The sequence below is a fragment of the Lontra canadensis genome, unplaced genomic scaffold, assembly GCF_010015895.1.
Source record: "Lontra canadensis isolate GAN:19392208 unplaced genomic scaffold, GSC_riverotter_1.0 scaffold1, whole genome shotgun sequence".
Classification (NCBI taxonomy): Eukaryota; Metazoa; Chordata; class Mammalia; order Carnivora; family Mustelidae; genus Lontra; species Lontra canadensis.
In genome coordinates, this window is record NW_022630995.1 from 63,397,805 (window position 1) to 63,421,007 (window position 23,203).

The 23,203-nt window shown below is 46.5% G+C and overlaps 1 protein-coding gene across 1 annotated transcript in view; it reads left to right on the forward strand.

The window, feature by feature from the left end:
- The first annotated feature begins 334 nt into the window (after positions 1-334).
- Positions 335-23,203, forward strand: part of KIAA0232 (KIAA0232 ortholog) — an 81,835-nt gene continuing 58,966 nt past the window's right edge. Inside the window, exon 1 of the mRNA XM_032855443.1 lies at positions 335-517. The gene's annotated coding sequence lies outside the window, so the exon portion shown is untranslated. The remainder of the gene's footprint in view (positions 518-23,203) is intronic.

Genomic DNA, 23,203 nt, shown 5'->3' on the forward strand with positions numbered 1-23,203 from the left:
GGGAGGGGCAGCCGCGGAGCTGAGGGAATCTCGCCCGATGCCGCCCCCCGCGCCCCTCCGCAGGGGGCGTTTCCCCTCCGACGGCCCTCACGTGGGGTGGGCTCCCACCCGCAGCCCCACACCTCCCCGCGGCCCCCAGCACTCACGCCCCGCCCAGTGGCTCGGCCAGGCCCGGGGCCCCTGCGCGGCCCGCCCAAGGGGCCCGCCGGCCGTAGGGGCGGGGCCGGGCAGTCGAAGGGGCGGGGCCGGGCGGGGCGGGCGGGCGCTGATGTAATCCGGCGGCTGGGCGGAAGGATATGGAGCGCGCACGGCTAGCGAGGCGCTGAGGCCAGTTGCCGGGTAACGGAGCGGAGCGGCCGCGGCGCGCCGCCTCCCGCCCTCCGCCGAGTGGCGCCGGAGCCGCCGCCGCTTTACGTAAGGCGCAGGCCAGGGCCGCCGGCGCTCGGCAGCCGCTCGGAGCCCTCGCCGCGAGAGGAGGCGCCCCCGCCGGCCGCCGCGCCGCCCGGCCGCTCGGCAGGTACCGCGGGCCGGGGTCGGGGCGGGTGGGCGCGGGCCGGGGCGGCCGCCAGCGCGGAGGGGCCCGGGGCCGGCCCGAGGGAGGCCGGACTGCCCCGGCGGGCCCGCGGGCTCCGCGGGCACCCCGGCCGGGCCCGGGGCGTGCGGCGGGGCCCGGAGGCCCCCCGTCCCGGCCGCTGCGGCTTCGCTCCGCGCCGGGCGCGCCGGGGCCGGACGATGAGTCCGCACAATGGGCCGGTGCAGCCGCGCGGGGAGCGGCTCGCGGCGGGGAGGCGAGGCGGGGCCCGGGGGCGGCGGGGCTGGCGGCGAGACTCCCCAGCGACCGGCGGGTGGGCGCCCGGCGCATTGCCCTCGGCCCGCGCGTGCCTCCGCCCCTCCCCTCCAGCATTGTCCTTTGGGGGCCCGGGCGGGGAGATCGCCGGCGGGGGAGGGGCCGCGCGGGGCGGGGCGGGCGCTGAGTGACGGGCGCGCGGGCCTGTGGCTCGGGGCGGGCGGGGCGCGGGGTCCGGCGAAGGTTACGGCCGCCGGCGAGAGCTGCGGGCCCGCTGAGTCGCCGGCGCCGGCGGGATGCAGGACTCGCGGGGCTGCGGCGGGCTCGCGGAGCTCCCCGCACCTCCCGGCCCGGGATTCGGGGCCGTCGCGTGCGAAGGGTCGCCTGCTTCCTGAGGGGGTAGCGTGCCGCGGGCAGTGCGCAGGTGACAGGCCTGCCGGGCTCCCCGGGACGAGACCCCTGCCCGCCCCGCCCCGGTCGTGGCGGAACCCAGTTTTGGTTTCTCAGTTTGGGGCCTTTGGGCGAGGTATAGAGACTTAACCTAGAAGAAGGTATAGGAGATTAGGCGGGGAGGGGACGTGCGGTTCCTTGTGATCATTTAATTGTGATTCCTTCTAGTAATGAGCTGGGTGGGATGCTTGGATTCATTGTGCCAAGTTTCTAAGAATGGGTTTTACATCTTTGGGCCTTTGCTTGTTTAAAGAAAGAAAAGGAAAGGAAAAAAGACAACCCGGTGGTAGAAGATGGGTGAAGGGGTGCGGGCAGGCAGTTTTGTTAATAGGAGGTGATGTTGTGGATAAAACTAAACAATCAGATCCCCAAGCTAGATTTCTCCTATGCAGTGTGAGACCCGTGCCAGAATTCCTGGACCGTTTCGTAGACTATGCACTTAAAGCGGGGGAAATCTACCAGTCTGCATCCTGAAGGTCAAATATTCTGTCATTGGTTGTTTTGGATGGATCCATTCTTAAATGGGCCTCAGAATCCTTTTTATGCCTTTTCTTTGTGACAAAAACCATTTCCAAAATTGTGCCTTTGCCTACCTTTAGGTAAGCGCTTTGTAATCATGCCTTATTGTATATACTAGATTGAATTGCTGTACGTGCTAAATAATGAATTTTTAATTATTTCAAAAGTAGTTTACTTCTTCAGTTTGGGCACATGGATCAGTTTTCATGTTTGCCCGTTTGGCCACTGAATATTCAGTGGAGGGGAGATTACTACTGTTAAGTATTTAAATCCATAGGAAGTGGAATTAGAGGGTTTTTTTGCTTTTTAAAGAATAGTACAAGTCTTTAACATGTCAAAAACAAGAAGCAAATCTGTAATAATTTTAATGGTAATTAGCTTATTTGTTGCACAAGCTGCCAACATTTCAGAAAATTATGGATTTTTAGCATTTCTCTAATGATATACCTTTACCTTTGCTTCGGAAGCAGTAGGATTTTTATTATTTATTTATTTATTTATTTATTTTTGCATAGTGTGCTTGCCTTTTCTCCCTGTTTTAGCAGCATTGGAAATGGAGCAATTAATGGCCTCTGAGTCAGTTTTCTGGTCTGTAATATGGAAGGAATGATGATACCTGTCCCACAGGGTGCTTGGGGTGATCAGGTGAGGGGAGATGTGAAGTAATTCTGTCCAAAGCCCTCTGCTTTTAAAATACAAGATTAGTGCTAGTTTGTGAAGCCACAGATTCCTCTCTTGGCTGATGCTCTCTTTAGATTCCTCCCCACCCCTTCCTGTGCACACTCTGCCTGGCTGCCAGAGTCCTCTCTCCTAAACACAAGATCACATCTTGCCAGTCTCTGGCTCAGAGAGCTAAGACTGCCTGTTGTTTGGAGCCTGGATTCCAGATGCACGAGCATCACATTCAGGGCCCCTCGTTCTGGCCGGAATCATCTCTGAACTTTACCTGACCGCTCTGTCACCTTTCTACACTGTCCCACCGAATGGAACTATGCTCCATTCTCTAAGTGTGCCCAGCTACTTCCTTCTTTGCTTATGTCCTTTTCTCTGATTGCAGTGCTCTCACTCCTGCCCTCTCCCATTTTTAAAAGTTCACACCCCGTTTTATGTCCTCTGGAGCCCTTTAGAAACCCTGTCAATGTGAATTATTCATTGCTGCAGTCATAACCCTCTCTTTTGCTTTCATCATTGCCTGTATCACTTTACATTGTGTATGTGAAACTCCGGCTGTGACGGCCATACCATTATTTTCCCCCCAGCACCTTACTCAGGCGCATTAACACAAAAGTGTTCAAATATTTGCTAAATAAAGTCAAAGTCTGTCATTCTACTTATGCAGTATATTATTAAGTATTTTAATAACAAACATAAGAGTACCAGCCACAGAGTTCAAAATAGCTTTATTACATTGAAGGTATTTAATACTTAGAATATTTTTTTTCCATTATGTTTGATCTCTCACATAATACCAGGTGGGATTTTTATAGAAACTAGAAACAACCACCTTTCTCTTCTGTGTCTGAACTTCAGGGTCCATGAGCCTGCACTGCTGACTGGGAAGTAAGTCCCTCTGTTGGGTAGAGGGAACAAGAGCACAAGCTTTAAAATACTTCTTAAGATTTTATTTTTATTTATTTGAGAAAGAGAGAGAGAGAGAGCGCGTGCACAGGAGTGGGGAGACAGAAGTAGATTCCCGGCTGAGCAGGGAGCCTGATGTGGGGCTTAATCCCAGGACCCTGAGACCATGACCTGGGCCTAAGGCAAACGCTTAACCATCTGAGCCACCAGGCGCCCCAGAATATTTCTTACCTTTGAGATAAAATTGCACTCCCAGCAGATTAAAGCTCTTTTTTTTTTTTTTTAAGATTTTATTTATTTATTTGACAGAGATCACAGTAGGCAGAGGTGGGGGGAGGGCTGGGGTTGCGGAAAGCAGGCTCCCTGCTGAGCAGAGAGCCCGATGTGGGGCTTGATCCCAGGACTCTGGGATCATGACCTGACCCAAAGGCAGAGGCTTTAAACCACTGAGCCACCCAAGCGTCCCTAAAGCTCTTTTTTAAAGCATTTTTTGTTTTTGTTTAAAACGCCTTTTTTTTTTTTTTTTTTGGACATTTGTTACAATATTAAAAGTAACTTGGTTTTTGGGAGGGTTATTTAAAGAACATTAGGGGACACCTGGGTGGCTCAGTTGGTTAAGTGTCTGCCTTTGGCTCAGGTCCTGATCCCGGCTGGGATCCTGGGATCGAGTCCCACATCTGGCTCCTTGCTCAGCGGGGAGCCTGCTTCTCCCTCTGCCTGCTGCTCCTCCTATTTGTGCTTTCTTTCTCTTTGACAAGTAAATAAAGAAAATCTTTAAAATAAATAAGTAGGGACGCCTGGGTGGCTCAGTTGGTTAAGCGGCTGCCTTCGGCTCAGGTCATGATCCCAGTGTCCTGGGATCGAGTCCCACATCGGGCTCCTTGCTCGGCAGGGAACCTGCTTCTCTCTCTGCCTCTGCCTGCCTCTCTGTCTGCCTGTGCTCGCTCGCTCTCTCCCTCTGTCCCTGACAAATAAATTAAAAAAAAAAAAAAAATCTTTAAAATAAATAAGTAATTGATTAATTAAATAAAATAAAGAACATTAGGCCTGAGTTTGCAAGACTCGGGTTGGTGTCTTGGCTCCTCTTTTTCCCCCTGTGTCACCTGGGCAAGTCAGTTAAATCTCTCTTGGACCTCAGTGTCTTTATTCTGTGAAATGAGAACAGTCTTGTCTGTGCTATTTTTGCTCTGCAGCGTCACTTAAAGTGGCTATACTTTGTGTGTGGCACGTCCTTGTTCAGATAGAAGCTTATAGGATGCCTTTGCCACACATTTGTCTCCCTCATTACCATTCCCAGGCTGGAAACTTGGGTTTTTACGAGGTCTACCCCCCATGTCTCTTTTCCATCAGCGTTTTTCTCAGCAGTTCCCCTAGTGAGCCCTTCCAGTACTCCTGTAGATTGTTACTGTAGGCCTGCTGATGGCCTCCCTTTCTCTGGTCTCCCTGGTCTTCCCGTGTTCTGTTGCCAGAATTGCTCAGTGGGTAGATCAGATCCCATCATCCCCGCCTCCAGTGTGCGCTGCTGAGGTTCTCAGCACAACCCCCCCACCCCCCACCATTCTGCTGCACCTGAGATATGGCCTAGTTCTGTTGGTAGGCTTACTCCTACAAAGATTTTCTCCTTAGAGACACTACCACCAGTTGGGTCTTAGTGGTAAAGAAATCACTGTAAGACCAACGCCACCTGGCCTCCTATAACTCTCAGCCCTGTCTGTACTGCCTCTCTCTCACCGCCTCCACCTCATATTTCAGCCCTAGGCTTCTGGCCACTTTTGTGCTTGTTTTGTCCAGTTCCTTTACTCTGGAACGTCCTTTGCGCCTTTCTCTTCCTATCAAAATCCTTAATACTGGAAGCTTGGCTTAAATGCTTCTGCTTCCATGAAAGAAACTTTTCCTGGGTTGTCAGAGTTAACTCCTTATCATTCTTCTCCCACACAGTGCTTGACTGATGCCCCCACTCAGTTATTTTTCTTTATGACATTTTAGTGTAGTCTTTACGTGGAGGCCTTTCCTGGATTATAAACTTCTTGAGGGAAGACCGGAAACCTTATCCACTGCTGATTCCTTCTACTGTGCAGTGTGGTCTTTTATGTAGTACTTACTCATTAAATGCTTGAGGGAATTAAGTCAGCCATCCAGCAGTCTCTGATTTCAGCAGAGGGGAAGCAGGGTTGGAATGGTTCTCAGTGAGAGCTTCATGCATGCCCATGATGCAGAACAGGGCCAGCACATAGTAAGTGCTCGGTAAGCAGCAGCTGTTAGCCAGTATTTTAAGCAGGTGTAGAAAACACTAGTGGTTGGCTAAGTTGATAGATTGTATGTGCTGGTTTACTGTAACAATGTTCACATATTGTTCCCCGGGCATCCTTCTAAGTGTGTGTGTAAAGAAAAAGTCCTCTGGGTTTTCCACCTGCAATCCTATTCTTTATTAGTTCGATGCCAAGCAGAGAAGTGAGTACTTCATTGGAGAGGGCTCTTGCACAAGCAGATTAGTGACAGTGGTCCTAAATTATTCTGAGGACAGGCAGACCAGACCTATCTGTAGGTGAACCACGTTTTTTGCTTGTGGCTTAAGAAAGTCAGTGGAAGGGATGCCTGGGTGGCTCAGTTGGTTGAGCAGCTGCCTTCAGCTCAGGTCATGATCCCAGCGTCCTGGGATCGAGTCCCACATTGGGCTCCTTGCTCCGCAGGGAGCCTACTTCTCCCTCTGACTCTGCCTGCCACTCTGTCTGCCTGTGCTTGCTCTCGCGCTCTCTCTCTCTCTCTCTGACAAATAAATAAATAAAATATTTTTTTAAAAAAATTAAAAAAAAAAGAAAGTGGAAATGGGAATTGTCAAATTTCACACTATGTTATTTTTCAGTAAAGCAAATGTTTTCATTTTAATTTTATATGTCTTGTAATTATTAAGTGATAGAATCTCTCTATTTAGAATTTGGAGTGACTGTTTAAATTCTGATTTTGATATTCCTTCCAAAGCGTTCTGGGTCACTAGGCTTTCCCCATAGCTTTTTGTCTCTTCCTTTGTCTGGTCATCACTGTTACCCCGGCTGGAGAGGGAGAAATTAGGTAAGGAAAACCAGATATAATTTTGAAACTTTTTTTTAAAGATTTTTTTTTTTTTTAATTTTTGAGATGGAGAAAGAGAGAGAGCACATATGCACAAGCATGGGGGAGGGGTAGGGGAGAGGGAGAAGCTGACTCTCCACTGAGCAGGGAGCCTGATGTGGGGCTCAGTCCCAGGACCCTGGGATCATGACCTGAGCCAAAGGCAGATGCTTAACCAACTGAGCCACCCAGGTGCCCCAATTTTGAAACTTTTTTTTTTTTTTAAGATTTTATTTATTTATTTGACAGAAAGCACGAGAGTAGGGAGGGTCAGAGAGAGAAGTGGACTGTCCACCTAGCGGGGAGCTTGCCAGGGGACTCCAGGATCATGACTCGAGCCGAAGGTGGATGCTTAACCGGTGTCCTGGAAATCTATATATTCCTAATAAATCTCTCTTAAAACCTGCCTCAAAGAATTGTGGATGATAGGGCTATCCCAGTGGATGAACTAGTGTCTGTATTAGAAATAATGGCAGTAAGACAGTAGTTTAATCATTACAGTATGCCCGAGAATGTGCTGCTTTTGTTTCTAGCTAGAAGTGGGGGTTCTATGAATACAGGCACTGTAGGTGTGTGTTTGTGCATGCACATGCGTACATTTGCTCCTCTCGTGACTGGAAGCGAGCCGGGCACTGTCTGCAGTCTTCATGGTACCTGGCACAGGGGAGTGGTTGCTCAGTACAGAGTGAAATGAGCCCATTATCTGTGAAGAAAAAAGTCATGGAGCTAAATAAGTATCAGGAAATGTGGCTTAGTGCATTTTCAGACTTCATTTTTGGTGATGCGGTTATTACCATAGTTAGTATGGGGAGGTGGAAAGTGAGGAGGGACTTCTTTTCCTTTTCAACCAGGAGCTAGTTTCTAGCTCAGTTCCATTTTCCAGAGTACCTTTGGAATCTTAATAGCTAGTACAGAGCTGTTTCAAAAATTGTTGGCCCAGTTTGGGGATTTATTCAAACCCTTAATTTAATTTATTTATTCAGTCACTAGCTTTTTCTTAGGTGTCTGATTAACATTTTGTTTCTTAGCATCTTCTGTGAAGATTTTAGTGGAGAGAAAGCTGAAATAGAATAGATGCTTTTTTAAAAAAATTTTTAAATTTTTTAAATAAACATATAATGTATTATTAGCCCCAGGGGGTACAGGTCTGTGAATCGCCAGGTTTACACACTTCATAGCAATCACCATAGCACATACCCTCCCCAATGTCCATAACCCTACCACCTTCTCCTGACCCGCCTCCCCCCAGCAACCCTCAGTTTGTCTTGTGAGATTGAGTCTCTTACAGTTTGTCTCCCTCCTGATCCCATCTTGTTTCATTTATTCTTTTCCTACCCCCAAAACTCCCCACGTTGCATCTCCACTTCCTCATATCAGGGAGATCATATGATAGTTGTCTTTCTCCGATTGACTTATTTCGCTAAGCATATACCCTCTAGTTCCAGCTGCGTCATCGCAAATGGCAAGGTTTCATTTCTTTTGATGGCTGCATAGTATTCCATTTGTGTGTGTGTGTGTGTGTGTGTGTGTGTGTGTGTGTGTACCACATTTTCTTTATCCATTCATCTGTTGATGGACATCTAGGTTCTTTCCATAGTTTGGCTATTAGAATAGACGCTTTTTTAATTCTTTTTTTGGTGGTGGTGATTTGCCATCGCTTTATTTGGTTACCACCATAGATAATTGAGTACTGATTGCATTTTTATTTTTTACTTTCTTTGCTGGTACCAGCAAAGGAGTTTCTTGTTTTTATAAATTTAAGAGCTTTATTTAAAACTGTTAAAGTAGGGGTGCTTGCGTGGCTCAGTGGGTTAAAGCCTCAGCCTTCGGCTCAGGTCATGATCTCAGGGTCCTGGGATTGAGCCCCGCATCGGGCTCTCTGCTCAGCAGGGAGCCTGCTTTCCCCTCTCTCTCTGCCTATCTCTCTGCCTCCTTGTGATCTCTGTCTGTCAAATAAATAAATAAAATCTAAAAAAAAAAAAAACAAACCTGTTAAAGTAGGAGTGCATGGCTGGCTCAGTCAGAAGAGCATGCGACTCTTGATCGTGCAGCTTGAGTTCAAGCCCCATGTTGGGTGTGGAGATAACTTAAGTGAATAAATATTTTTAAAAAATTAAAAAACTGTTAAAGTATATTTTGTATGATTCATCAAAACATTGTTCTAAAACAACAGCAGATTATAAGATGAAAAGTAAGTCTCCTTTCATGCTCCTACCCCTCCTGTACTCATCCTGTACTGAAGAAAACATTGATAAGTTTCTTGGGTGTCCTAGGCAAAAAATACACCAGTGTTTCTAAAAAATGGGAATCCTTGTCGAGAGTGTTTTGTGTTTAAGCAAACCTTGAACTTTGTCTCTTGGGGTGCTCTCCATATCCCCACACACAGGTCTTTATGTTCACATCTGATTCACTGTGGCTTTTTTATGTGCCTAGTATTCCATTGTATGAATGTGCCAGAATTTACTGAGCTAGTTGATGGGATGGGCTTCTGTGTTGCTGAACACTTTTTTTTTTTTTAAGATTTTATTTATTTGACACAGAGAGAGAGAGATCACAAGTAGGCAGAGAGGCAGGCAGGGGGGTGGGGGAAGTAGGCTCCCTGCTGAGCAGAAAGACCGATGCCACTCTGAGATCATGACCTGAGCTGACCTGAGCTGAGCAGAAGGCAGAGGCTTAACCCACTGAGCCACCCAGGCGCCCTGAACACTTTTTTTCTTTTTTCTTTTTTTTTTTTTAAGATTTTACTTATTTGTCAGGGAGAGAGTGAGAGCAAGAGAGTACAAGCAGGGGTAGCTGCAGGCAGAGGGAGAAGCAGGCTCCCTGCTGAGCAGGTATACTGATGTAGGACTCGATCCCAGGATCCTGGGATCATGACCTGGGCTGAAGGCAGATGCTTAACTGACTGAGACAGGTGTCCTTGAACATATTTTTTTTAAGGAATTTTTAAAAAAATATATTTATTTGTCAGAGAGCACACACAGGAGGAGCTGCCTTGATGCTTAAATAATTTTGATCAAGGGGCCTACATTTTCAATTTGCACTGGACCCTGCCAATTATGTCAGTCCTATAAAGGCTTTTTTTTTTTTTTTTTAAATGGGGATGTGTGTGTGTTGAGGGGGAGGAGAGGAAGAGAGAGAGAATCTTTATTAAAAAAAAAAAAAAGACCTCTATTTATTTGACAGAGAGATAACACAAGTAGAGCGGCAGGGAGAGGGAGAAACAGGCACTCTGTTGAGCAGGGAGCCCAATGCAGGGCTTGATCCCAGGACCCTGGGATCATTACCTGTGCTGAAGGCAGATGCTTAACGGGCTGAGCCACCTGGGTGCCCCAGGGAGAGAGAATCTTAAGCAGGTTCCACAGCCATTGTGGAGCCCGACACAGGGCTTGATCGCACACTCCTGAGATCATGACCTGAGCTGAAATCAAGAGTGAGATGCTTAGCCAGCTGACCCCCCCCTGCCCCCCGCCCCGTGCCCTAGTCCAGTAAACACTATTTAAAAGAAGCACCCCTCATCCTCATGCCTCCTTATGCTGCTACCTCTGAGTGACCACCACTAACAATTTGGTTACCAACTTGGAGACTTTCGGGAATGCATTATATAAATGCACCTACAGCATTCTTGAGTGTTCTTAAAAACTACTAATTAAGACTATGTGAACTCAGTGTGTATTTTGTTGAAAAACCTCTAATCTAGAATGCTACAAACTGAAAAAGTCTTTAAAGGAGCTGTAAAAACAGCAGTAGGAAGTTGGTACTGAACTGCAGTTTTAGATTTTTGTATTGGTTTGTTTTTTTAAGGTGTGCTTTACTTGAAGCTTTAGGGAAACAGTTTAAGTTTCAGACCTATCCCTGGGATTTCATTTTCTGAAATCTAGTAAAATGAATCCTAAGCCCATCACAGGCAAGTCAGGAATGAAAATAAAATTGAACCATCAGTCAGGCTCAGTTGAACAGAGCACCACTAGCGGGTATGTAGGATTACTTGGGGCTTTATTTACTTAAAAAGTGGGCACCGTGAGGACTCTGGATGTGCAGCAGCGGGTGGCTGTGGGTCCACTGGGCTCTGCAGCAGGTTCTCCCGAGGGCCCCTGCTCCCCGTGCATACGCAGCCCTGTTCTGTCCTGACAATATGAGTAAGCGAATGGGTACAGCCGTCAAGCAACAGCTCCTGCTAAGAGGAAAAATAAAGTAGGAGACGAGGGTCATGTTGTATAGGGTGGACAGGGAAGGGCTCTCTGATCAGATGCCATTTGAGCTGAGACCCGAAGGAAGTAAGGGGGAAGGATAGGAGCTCTCTGAAGAGCTGAGCGTCGTCCAGAGGGAGAGCAGAACAGGCGAAGGACCCTGATTCTGGATGTGTTAGGAAGGGAGAACTAGGGATTTGCTGGTGGGTTGGGTATGGGATTTGAGAGGAGGATGAGGGGTCTGGATGATGCCAAAGCTTTTGCTTTGAGCAGTGGAAACAGGAGGTCACCTTGGCTGACATTGGGAAGGTCTCAGCAAGGTTGTTGGTGGTGAGAATTCAGTTTTTGTGGGGTTTTTTTTAAGACCTATTATAAGTTGAGAAGCCAGTTAGACACCTAACTGTCTTGTAGCTTGATGGTTCTAGAATTCCTGGATTCTTGAGAGAAAGGAGTAATTGCTACATAGATGGTATTTAAATTCATAGGACTGGACATCAGCGAGGACTGTGCTGTTCAGTTAGTTAGCTATGAGCCACATATGGCTTTTGAGTGCTTGAATTGTGGCTAGTTTGATTTGAGATGTGCTGTGTCAAACATACACCAGATTTCCAAGACTCAGTATGGGGGAAAAATATAAAATATCAGTATCTCTTACCCCGATTCTGTTTGGATTGATAATATTTTGAATCTATTGAGTTAAATAAAATATATTACTACAATGAATTTTACTCATTTCCTTTTTACTGTGGCTACTGGGAAATTTGAAATTGCATACTGGTGACTTACATCTTGCAGCTGGGTGGTGCTAATGGAGGAAGCGAGTGTTGGTAGGGAAGTCCACGGACGGTCTGGAGAGCTGGTGGAGGAGGGGAGCTGGAGAAGAGAGGGGGTGATAACAGTTGTGGTCTGTGGGCAAGTGAGCCTCACTAAAATTTCTCTAGAACTCGTGGTAAAGAATCAGAGCAGCTAGGCCTGGCCACTATACGGTGGGTGGGCCTGGCTTTTTAGACAGGAATAGCTCTCGGAGATAGTCGGGAGGATCAGGATCTTTCCCTGTAACTTCTCTTGTTTTTGGTTTTGTTTTAAAGTGAGTTCCATCCAGACGGGGATGCAGCCTGTTCAGTGAGAGCTGTGCTGTAACGTGGCCTTTGCCAAAGAACCACAGTCGGAGAAGGTGCACGTGTAAGAGCTTTGACGCAGTTAATGCAGGCAGGTGACTCCCGTGACCCTCAGAACCTCGGTCTCAGGCACCCTCCCACCTGCAGCCTTTGCCTGCTGCGACACCTGTAAGAATGTCTTCCCTTCCTTCTTCCAAACTGAGCAGAGTGCCTGTCAACACTCACTTAGGCCCTGGGAGTGGGCTCAGCTACCCCGGGAGAGGACTTTGTCATCATCCCTCTTGTCGTTCATTTCCTTCCATCATTGCGATCTCGTGCCTAGGCCGCGCCTGCCCTGAGCGTCTCCCGGAGACCAGGAGCGGCACCACTGGTGGGATGTTGCTCTCCATGCTGGGGCTGCATCGATCAGTGTCAGGCAAACATTCCTCCCCTTACATGGTATCCTTGCTGCGCCTACGTTTCGTGCGCCCATTTCCAAACACACAAGTGCACATTGAGGAACTGTATTTGTAACCATTTTTCCCCTAGCTGTGGGGTTGAAACTGTCATGGAAATGGCAACTCCTCCAGTAGACGTGCCCAAGGCTTGCCAGGGCAGGCAGGGGGGAGCTTCCAGAGGGATCGGGTAGCACTCCGCAGTCTGCCCTTGGCTGAAGTGGGGTCAGAGCTGGTCTCGCTCTCCCTCTGACACACAGTTTAGGTCCGTCGGCTTCTCAAATTGTCTCTAGGGCCGTGGGGCTGGTGAACACTCGTGGCCAAACCTAAAGCTTTGATTAAGAAAGATAGGCTTAATGCAAAGTGAAAAGGTTTTGCCTTGATCCTTGTATGACAGCAAGGCTGCAGGTTAGGTGAGGGGTGGACGGTGTGGTGGAAGCAGCAGCAGCTTCCCAGCTGGACCTCGGGGGCCCTGGGCTGCACCCATTGCGGGCCCCAGGCTGCGTCTGTAAAATGCAGAGGTTTGGTTTAGCTCCGTGTTTTTCCATGCTGTGAAAGCCATGCTTGGCACAGAGCAGGGGCTCAGGTGTTTATTGAATGAACAGATGAATGAAAGGATTCTAGGTGTGAGGCAGGGGTGGAGGGGGAGAGGGGACTTTCGGCACTTCCCGTGCTCCTCACCTGTGCCCCCATAAGCTGTTTCAGGTGTAATATTGGGATTTGCTTCTTTGAGAGATGTTTGAGCAGCCCTAGGTCAGGCAATGTCTTGGAGTAAAAGTCAGCACACTCCTGACACTGATGCCTGCCCGATTCTTTCTCCTCCTGTCCCATCCCGTACACTTTCCAGGAGGCAGGATCGCAGGAGCAGAAATGTGCCTTCGGCTGGGTGTCAGGTAGAAGTGCTGCAGGAGTTTCCCAGGGCTGCTGTAAGGAGTGCCACGGCCTGGGCGTTGGACAGAGATCCTCGCAGTTCTGGAGGCTGCGGGTCCGAAAGGCCCGTGTCAAGAGGCTGGGGTCCTGGGGAGGTGCTGCGGAAAGGCCTGTCTGTGCCTCTGTCTCAGCTTCTGGTGTTCCTCAGCTTGTATGCACCTTACTCCTGTCCACCTCTGGCTGCACGTGGCCTCCTCCTCGGGTCTCTGTCACCGTTTCCCTCATCTTGTAAGGGCATCAGTCATTGGGTTAGGGGCTGAACAGAGGTAGCTTGACCAGTGTTTAGAAGAGAGTGGAAAGAAGCTACTAGTTGGAAGTGACTCTCGTTCCTCAGACTTGGATCAGCATATCCTTGGATTAGCCTATCCACGTTCCTAAACCTGGAACGTAAGAGTTTCCATGGAGCGGAAATGTGGATTCCGGGTCATCGCAGAGCAGATGGATGATGTGGGCCATTGAGGATGATTTTTTTGAGCATGCGATGAAATGACATTCTCCTAGCTTTAAAATTACTAGAGAACATGCCACCACTGCCCCCCAGGTTAAGCTGCTTTGTCACCCCCACCATGTCTTGCGGAGTCACCAAATGGTGGTGGTTTCTGATATTTATATACAGTTAAGGGTCACTTGAATCTGATGGGGCAGTCAGTTCCTTTCTTAGTATCACAAGGTGGGGTCTTTGGAAAATGGGTTCTCTGGAAAACAGTCGTAGACTGTTCAGCATGCTGAAGTTGATTAAGAAGGACCCACAGGGGCGGTGCCTGGTGGTGCTGTCAGTTAAATGTCTGAGCAGTTTGGCTCAGTCATGAGATCAAGCCCCATGTCAGGCTCTGCATTTACGATTCTCTCTCGCTCTGCTCCGCACCCCCCCACCCCCAGTCACTGGCATGTTCTCTTTCTCTTTCTCTCTTTCTTTTTCCTTATAAAACATTTTGAAACTTCTTTGTTTCTTTTTCTTTTCTCTTTTTTTTTTTAAGACTATTTATTTGACAGAGAGACAGCGAGAGAGGGAATACAAGTAGGGGCAGAGGGAGAGGCAGAAGCCGGCTCCCCACTGACAAGGGAGCCCGACACAGGACTCCATTCCAGGACCCTGAGATCATGACCTGAGCTGAAGACAGACGCTTAATGACTGAGCCACCCACGTGCCCCATCTTTCTCTCTTAAAAAGGGTCCCTGGAACAATAGCTCAGTCTCAAAATTTTGGGACCTATTTCATGTGAATTTAAAATTCAATCCTACCTTCCTTTCCCCCCGTTTGAATTTGTCCTGCTTTGATGATTTGAAGGATCCCTGAAGGCGGATCCTTGGTCAGGTGGGACTGTGCACAGAACGTACCTCCTGGACAGCCCGAGTTAGGTGCAGACCATTGCTGTGCAAGTCCTGCCCTCTGGGGCCAGAGGACCCTTTGGGTAGCTGCAGGTTATTACCAGAGAGCCTGCAGCGGTGAGGAGCTTCGCTCTGGGGTTAGCTTAGTCTGCTTTCAGATCCCAGCTCTTCCTCTTACTTGCTGTTTGGAGAAATGAAGTTTCTGTTCTAAGTTTCTGTGTCGTCATCTGTACAAAGGGAATAATTATGTGTCCTACCTCATGGGGTGTTGGAATGCAGCGAGCATGCATGTAGAACCACTTTGGTAGTAAATTCCAGAAACATAATCTGCTTCTGCTGTTGCTGGAGGAAAACCACATTTATGCTATGAGAAAGGAAGTACCTTTAGTTCACTAACTCTAGACACGGGTGATTAGACAGCTGTAGCTACGATCTTAGTGAACTGCAAGTAGAAGGCAGTGTTCCTAGCTGGTAAAGGATGTCTGCAGAAAACCTATGGACAGCATCAGTTTTAATGAGGAAGAGTGGACCCATTTCCTGTATAGCCGGGTACAGGACAGAGGACACCCTGCTGAGGCTGCTTCTCTTCATTGTCCCGCCAAGGTGACAGTGGGCCAGCACAGCCCCAGGATGGCCTTGCCCTTTCCAAGGATTGCTGCACTAGAAGCAGGAACGTGTTGTCATCTGCAGGTGATGATTCTGTATAAAACCTAGGAGAGTCTGTGGCCTAGCATCTAGGAATAAATGTGCTGAACATGGACACTTACTTGAAAGATCTAGGGGGAGACCTAGATAAATGGAGAAATGGTCCTTGTTCATAAATGGGAAGACTCCGTAGTATAAAGCGGTCTGTTTTCCTCAAATTGATCTATATATTTAATGTATCTCTAGTTAAAGCTAGAGATACATTAATCTCTAGTTAAAACTAATGTATCTCTAGTTAAAACCCAGCAGGGTTTCTCATAGAATGTGGTGGTAGATCCTAAAATTGTAAGAGTGAATACAGGGCCAGGCACAGAGAAGACACTCCCAAGGAGGAGTCTCGACACTTCGTGTAGAAGTCCAGTAGCTCCAACAGTACGGTGTAGGCATGGGGGTGGGTGTGCTGAGCACAGAAGAGAGCCCCTGAGAGACGTGTGGTTACGCCGAGCTTGCATCTGGGAGAAAAGTGCAGTTACCAATGGGGATGGAGGGGTGATCCATCAGGGACACAGGCGCAGCTGGGTTTCCATGTAGGAAAACATGCAGTTAGGGGCCTGCTTCACTAATCCTAGATACAGGTAACTCACAGGTGGATTAAGAATGTGATTGTGTTACTAGATTTTACAAGGTTGCACTGCGGTGACCGAACCCCCGAATCTCAGTGACTTAAGCACCAGACAGTTCTTTGAGGCTCACATCACGCATTGGCAGCTGCCACTTATAGCTATGGTGCTCTTCCAGGTGTCCCCTTGTCCTGAGACCCATGCTGAGGAAGCAGTCTCATCTGGGACACGTTCTTCCTTTCATAGCAGAAGAAGCCAGGCCTAATCCCATGATCACTTTTAAAGCTGCTTGGACATGGTGTAGGTCATGTCCACTGTGATCCACTGGCCACACCAGTCACAGGAGGCAATGCAGGGACATGTTCTCAGCCTGAGGGAGGCACTGCCAGTCCATCCCATGGCGACGATGGTGGGGACTTGCTGTGGAATGGAATGAATGGAACACAAAGTTGGAAACAATGATTCACTTTGCTACAATATGAGAAGAAAAACTTGAATACTTTTAGAAGAAAGTACAGACAAGCCTCTTTCTGACCTTGAGGTAGGGAAAGAGGTCTAAGGCCTGTGTTCTCAAACTTTTAAAGTACATGGCGGGGGGGGGGGCGGTGGGCGGGGGGAAAGGCGCCTTGGTGTCTTGGTCGTTAATCGGCTGCCTTCCGCTCGGGTCATGATCTCTGAGTCCTGGGATCCAGCCCTGGGCTCCCTGCTCCGCAGGAAGCCTGCTTCTCCCTCTCCCGCTCCCCCAGCTTTTGTTCCCTCTTTCACGGTGTCTTTTTCTTTCTCTGTCAAGTAAATAAATAAAATCTTTTTAAAAAATAAAATAAAGTACATTTGTGAGTGCCTGGGTGGCTCGGTCCATACACATGTCACTCATTCTCAGGGTCGTGAGTTCAAGCCCCACATTGGGCCTAGCGCTTACTTAAAGAAAATGAGTACATTTGTCACTTGGGGAACTTGGTTAAACGGAGATTCTGATTCACTGGCTCTGAGCAAGATCTGACAAAGTCTACCACCACAGTGACCATCTCCTCTTAAACCCTACCCTCAGTTGCTCTTGCAGTAAAGTTCTTAGACCCTTGGGTAGGGGGTGGGGTGGAGAACTGGTCTGTAGGTAGTGACTTCTGCATAAACTACACAGGTGTTTGACCTTTTCAGTGAGGGGTTGAAACAGGGTTCTATAACATAACTCCGCCTAAATCATTCCTGTGGTTCTAGTTACTGGTCATTAGGTAGCACCTGAAAGATGCATCTGGATAAGATTACCCTTATTTATCAAATATTTCTAGGGATTATTACCTTTTTTTCCAGAGGTGTCTGTTATCATATTCACCGGAGTGGAAAACTTACTACCAATCCCCGAATTAAATATTTCATGTGATAGAAAACTTGACCAGAATCTATATGAAAAGCGTAATCAACTTCATATGTAACAGGAGTCATTTGAAAGGTGACTTTATGTTCAGTGTTTGGATACTTAACAGTTCTTATTTATATCATTTTCTCAGCTGTGCATGTATACTGCTGTTGTGTTTGTGAGTGTACATGTCTGCTACTTTTTATTACAGTTATCTTTGTAATCTTCATGATTTGAACATATCAGTGGAATTTTAAAAACATTTTAAAAGAGATTTTATGTATTTATTTGACAGTGAGACAGCAAGAGAGGGAATACAAGCAGGGGGAATGGGAAGGGGAGAAGCAGGCTTCCTGCTAGCAGGGAGCCCGATGTGGGGCTAACATGACCTGAGCAGAAGGCATACAGTTAACCAACTGAGTCACCCAGGCACCATCAGTGAAATTTTAGAGTTTTGACATCTATAGAGCTCTACAGATGGTCATGCCCAGTCTGTTCTTTGAGAAGAAGTGTTTTTTTTCTTCTTTCTAAGATTTTAAAATCTGGGGGCACCTGGGTGGCTCAGTTGGTTGAGCGTCTGCCTTCAACCCGTTTTATGGTCTCAGGGTCCTGGGATCACTTCGGGCTCTCTGCTCAGTAGAGAGCCTGCTTCTCCCTCTCCCTCTGCTGCTCCACCTGTTTGTGCTTGCTCTCACTCTTTGTCAAATGAATGAATAAAATCTTAAAAACACTTTTTTTTTAAATTTTAAATTTATATTTATTTGGGGGAGCAGTGGAGAGAGACCAGCAGACTCCTCACCCAGAGCATGGAGCCCAGCATGGAGCTCAGTCTCATGACCCTGAGATCATGACCTGAGCTGAAACCCAGGAGTTGGTTGCTTGATGGACTGAACCACCTAGGTGCCCTCAAAAGGTTGTTTTTTGTTTGTTTGTTTAAGATTTATTTATTTCATTTGAGAGAGAGAGTGTGAGCACAAGTGGGAGGGGCGGGGGGAGAGGGAGAATCCCAAGCAGACTCCCCACTGAGTGTGGAGCGTGATGCAGGACTTGATTCCACAACCTCTAGGTCATGACCTGAGCTGAAACCAAGAGTTGGACACTTAACTGACTGTGCCACTAAGGCACCCTGAGAAGGGTTTTAATTAGTGTAAAATTCCAACCCCAAATCTTTCACTTTTGTGTCTTCCATTGCTGTGCATTTTATTTTATTTTTTGAAACTGTCATTATTGTTAAGGGATCCACTTCTGTGACTGTCATGAAACCGAGGCTGGATTAACAGTCATGAATCCTGGAGGTAACTGCACCTGACTCTGAACTTCCCGGCTGTGAGCACCATCTTCTCTAACTCAGCTGAAACCCAGGCTCCTGAGCGCTCAACCCCTGCCTCCCTATTCCTGGAAGGTGCTAAAGCCAGCTGTGTAGGAGTCTTTCTCAGAGGAGAAGACAAACCCTCTCCTTCGCTTTATGAGGCAGAAACCCCAGACCACAGGCAGGTTGGGACCTGTGCAGGCTGCTGGGTATTTTAAAGATTTTGTTTATTTTTAGAGAGCGAGGGAGTATGGGCATGGGGGAGGTGGGGAGGGTAGAGGGAGAGAGAGGCCCTAGCAGACTCTCTGCTGAGTGCGGGCTTCGATTTCATGGCCTCAAGATCATGACCTGAGTGGAAATCAAAATGGATAACTAACTGACTGTGCCACCCGGGTGTCCCGGCCACTGGCTATTTTAAATATATTTTCGATGATATGGCATTGTCTGTAAAGTATTTCTGTTTTCTATTTCTGATAATTCTTGAGAATTATCACTGATGGATGGAGAATTTCAGAGATAAACATTCATATTAATGCCAGTCCACTCGGCCTCCCAGAGTAGTGGAGCTTCTCAGCATCTTCCCCAGATTCAGGGATGCCTCGGAGTACACTGAAAATTGGTAGCATTTCTAAATTCTTTAGCAGCTGTACTTGACCCCAGCAAATGTTTATGAACGACAGGTGCTTCTCTGTCAGCTTGCCCTTCCACCAGCCCCTGGAGCATGGCCTCTGCACTGCACTCGGCCTTCCAGTGTTGCAGAGCCACTGGCCAGTTGAGTTCCATCCTAGTGGTGGCTCTGCCATGAGCATCCTATTACACCTCTGTCTTTAGAGCCATGAAAACCCAACTTGGTGGCTCTGTGCAGTGGAAATAAACCCAGGATCATTTTAGGGGCTGTAAGCACCCCGACATCTCAGGTGCCTCCTTTGCTGCTGGGCCTAGAGTGTGTGCTGTGGGGAAGTGCTGTGTGTCGAAGGCATTGGATGTAGGTCCAGCTCCTTTAGTGTGGGTATTCCAGGATTGCAAATGAGGACTGAGGCGTGCCTGGGGGAGAGGGAGGGATTGGGAACTTTTGATCCCATGGAGCTTTCGATCCCATGGAGTTCTGATTGATTTACTGTATAGCACAATATAATTTATGTGATTTTTATTTTTTAAAAAGTATTTTTATTTATTTATTTTAAAAGTTTTTATTTATCTATCTGACAGAGATAGAGAGCATCAGTAGGCAGAGCAGCAGGCAGAGGGAAAGGAAGAAGCAGGCTCTTGGCTGAGCAGGGAGCCTAACGTGGGGCTCCATCCCACAGGATGGGAGCCAAAGGCTGCCGCTTAACCAACTGAGCCACCCAGGTGCCCCTATATGCAGATTTTTAAAAGGATAATAAATGTACTTATTTATATACTTAAAATCTTACTCCTAAATGGTATCTTCAGTTTAACTTTTCAACCCTAGGAAATTAAGGATATAAGGACCCTAGATGGTCTAGGTCTTTCTTATATCTTGACCCTTAGGGAAAATGGTAAGTCTGTTTTAAAAGGTCCTATTTCCCAAAGTGTGTTCTTGGGAACACAGAAGAGATTTCTAATTAAGTGAGTATGGAAAACGCTGTCTACTGTGTTTTCTTCCTGGAGGGTCAGATGCACATTACCTACCACATTAAAAGTTATAATAAATAAACCTACTTTTGTTTCAGCTCTGGTATTTCCCTAATTCATGCAAGAGGAAGAATTTCTACAGCAAAATAATAAATTTTATATCACCTAGAATAAATACACTTTAGGGGAATTGTAGCAGCTTATACTTTAAATGATGACAGTATTCATTTAAATAGCTTCCTAGGGACTGTAGCTACATAGTTATCCTTAGAGTCGAAGCTAAAGACTTAATTTAATCTTTGAAGCATGTAATTAATGGGTAAAAAATACAGGTACTTTGAACTATTTCTGAATTCTCAAATGTATCTCTTTTTGCAAAATCAAAGAATTTTATTCTGATCACTGAAAATTTCTAACTAGTAGGATATGTATCAGATAATCATCTAAAATTTTTTATTGAATTAGGTCTTATTGAGAGATCCCAAATCTTACCAAAATTTTATTGCTTATTACCCAGTTTCATTTTGGAGAACTGTAATATGTATCACTTAGCTTATGGCTTTATTTTAGTATTTCTTAAAAATGCACGGTCTTACCAGTGAGCCTCAGAGTTTCAGGCCACTTTTTCCCCCCACCTACTGAAACTCAGAAGACAGTTCACTGTAATTTTGAGGTCAGTAGTTGAATGCTGTAGAGTTTAAAAAAATTTTTTGAAAGAGTGTATGCGCAGGGCTGGGGGTAGGTTGAGGGGATGCAGAGTGAGAGGGAGGGAATCTCGAGGCTCCACTCTGAGCAAGGAACCCAGTGACACAGGGCTCAATCTCACAACCCTGAGATCATGACCTGAGCTGAAATCGAGAGTTGGACGCTTAACGGACTGAGACCCCTCCCCCAGGCACCCCAGGAGCTGTAGAATTTTTATGCACAGATAGATGTTGGACAAGCAACAGTATCGCTCAGAGAAACTATTTTGATACACTGTTGTGATCTAGTATCTTATTTAATAAATGTTTCATCCTTGACTAAATGGTTTTCATAATGGTAGAGCCTTTTGCATTTTCAGAATTCTAAAAATCTGCTTGTTTAGATTTTTTGTTTCTAAAAAGGTTGTTTAGTGTTGAAAATTTTTCTTAGAATTGAAGGTCCATATAGTTTCTCCTAATTGAAATTTTTAAATTTCTGAAATTTAGTTTCATTATTTTCCAGCAGTCTTTAGGATTTCATAATAATGAACTTTGTTTTAATGTTTGGCTTTTGTTTGGTAGCTGTATTATCGTTTGCAGGAGGACGCTTTCAGATGTCAGTGTGTGCACTTACTGCCTGCCCTCTGACCTAAAGGGCTTTCTGCATGGTTTTTCATTCAGTAAAGTGCCCGACGTGTGGTTTGCCCTTTCTAGGGAAAAACGACATTTTTGTAAGTCTCCAATAAGGACTTTTTTGAAGGTACAAAAGCTGCCATTTTTCAGTCCTGCTAATGAATTCTGGTGTCTAATTAAGATCTAGATGTGTGATAAATGCTGGTTATTGTAATGGAACTTGCAAAGAGATTTCGGTCTGGGAAAATCAGCCCAGCTTTCAAACCAGAAATATTAACAGATGAGAATGAATCATCTAATAACTGGCCTCCGAGTAAAAGTTAGAAATAAAACAATGTTACTTTGCATAAGCAGTTTATCTCCCTCTGGTTAGCCCCTTTAGGACTCTAAGAACTTAGAGGCTGGCCCAGACTTTGGGTTCTGTAAGCACTCGCCAGTAGCACACCAGGGAGAGAGTTTCTCCAGGCTGGACTGAAAAGCTCTTCCCTTTTATTTAGTCTCATTACACACGTGGTACAGTTCCCGTTTGTTTTGCTTTTGGAAGTCTATCCCGTGCTTCTGATTCTCTGTGCGACCAGGTCCTTTCATTTCACCTGTTCTCATTATCTAGCTGTTCTTCCTTTTTCTTATCTTTTCACCTTAGAGATTAACCAGGTCTGTTATGTGTGTGCAATTTAGTAAGACCTTTGCTATTTCCTGTTACTCTGGAGTAATACTTTTAGCAATAAGAACAACCCTACGTTCATAAAAGAATTCATTTTCATTGTCACTGGAGAGTATATAGTGGTCAGTGTATTTATGATAGCCTGGCTAGTAAAAATGGAATTTAATCTTTATGCAGTTCTTCCTATTTGCGTGGAAAACGCTCGTGTCCCACACTAGTCTCATTGCTTATATTGTCTTAGAAGCCTTATTCGCTTCCTAGGACTTGGCACGTTTCTAGATGGGGAAGCAGTTGTAGGTCCGACTCTCCCTGTCTCCATAGTTTTTCAGATACAGAAGCTTAACCAGGTGCATATGACCAGCTTTTAGCCTGTCATTTTTTCAGTGATAAGAGTTCTGGTTTAGGCTGATTTCTGTGGATTTTCTCTTCTGGCCATAGATTAGCTCTGAAGGCCTGCTACCTACTAAAGAAAATGAGTGTTCCAAATCGACGCCCGGAGATGATGTACATGTGTGTAATTAGCTCATTATAAATGTGCGCTCTCTGATTTGCCGGGCAGATATATAGGATCTTTGTGAAAAGTAGTAGAATCTAAAAGCTTAGTTCAAGCTTCTACTTTCTTTGTTCTGTTTTCTTCTACTTATATTTTTTTTACTCTTCCCCTTTAAAGGCTTTTGTGTGTGTGTGAAAGTCGCATTGATACAAAAATTGAGGAATTACGAAAAGACCGTTTCAGGTAATTCAGGCCCTTGAATATTGAGCACTTTGTCAAATTTATTGTGAAATTTGTAGTGCGGAAGACCAGGTAAAATATGAAGGCATAAATTGCAAAAGTACCAAACTAGATCAAGGAAGGTGGAAGACAGGGGTTTCAGCAGGAAGAAGTACAAGTTGATTACCTCAGGATGAAGCCCAAAGCCCATTAACGTAGGTTGGTAAATACAGAAGGAACCAACCTGAGGGTCATTGATTTTGTATCACTAACAGTGTGCCCTGTATCTGGCACACGCCTCCAGCACACATGTGAGTGGTGGAAGAGTGAACTAGGGCTCCTGGGCTAGAGTTGTTCCCCACCTGGCCGCTGAGGACTTGACTGGGGCCCAGTGGTTTCCCACACACACTAGCATTAGGAATATTGTATTTCCCAAGGCTGTCCCTCAGAATTTATTCCATTTAGATGTGGAAAGTGTTTAGTTTGACACAGTTTTGCTCACCTGCCAAGGCCCAAGTATTTTGCTAATTAGCATGTGGAACATCTC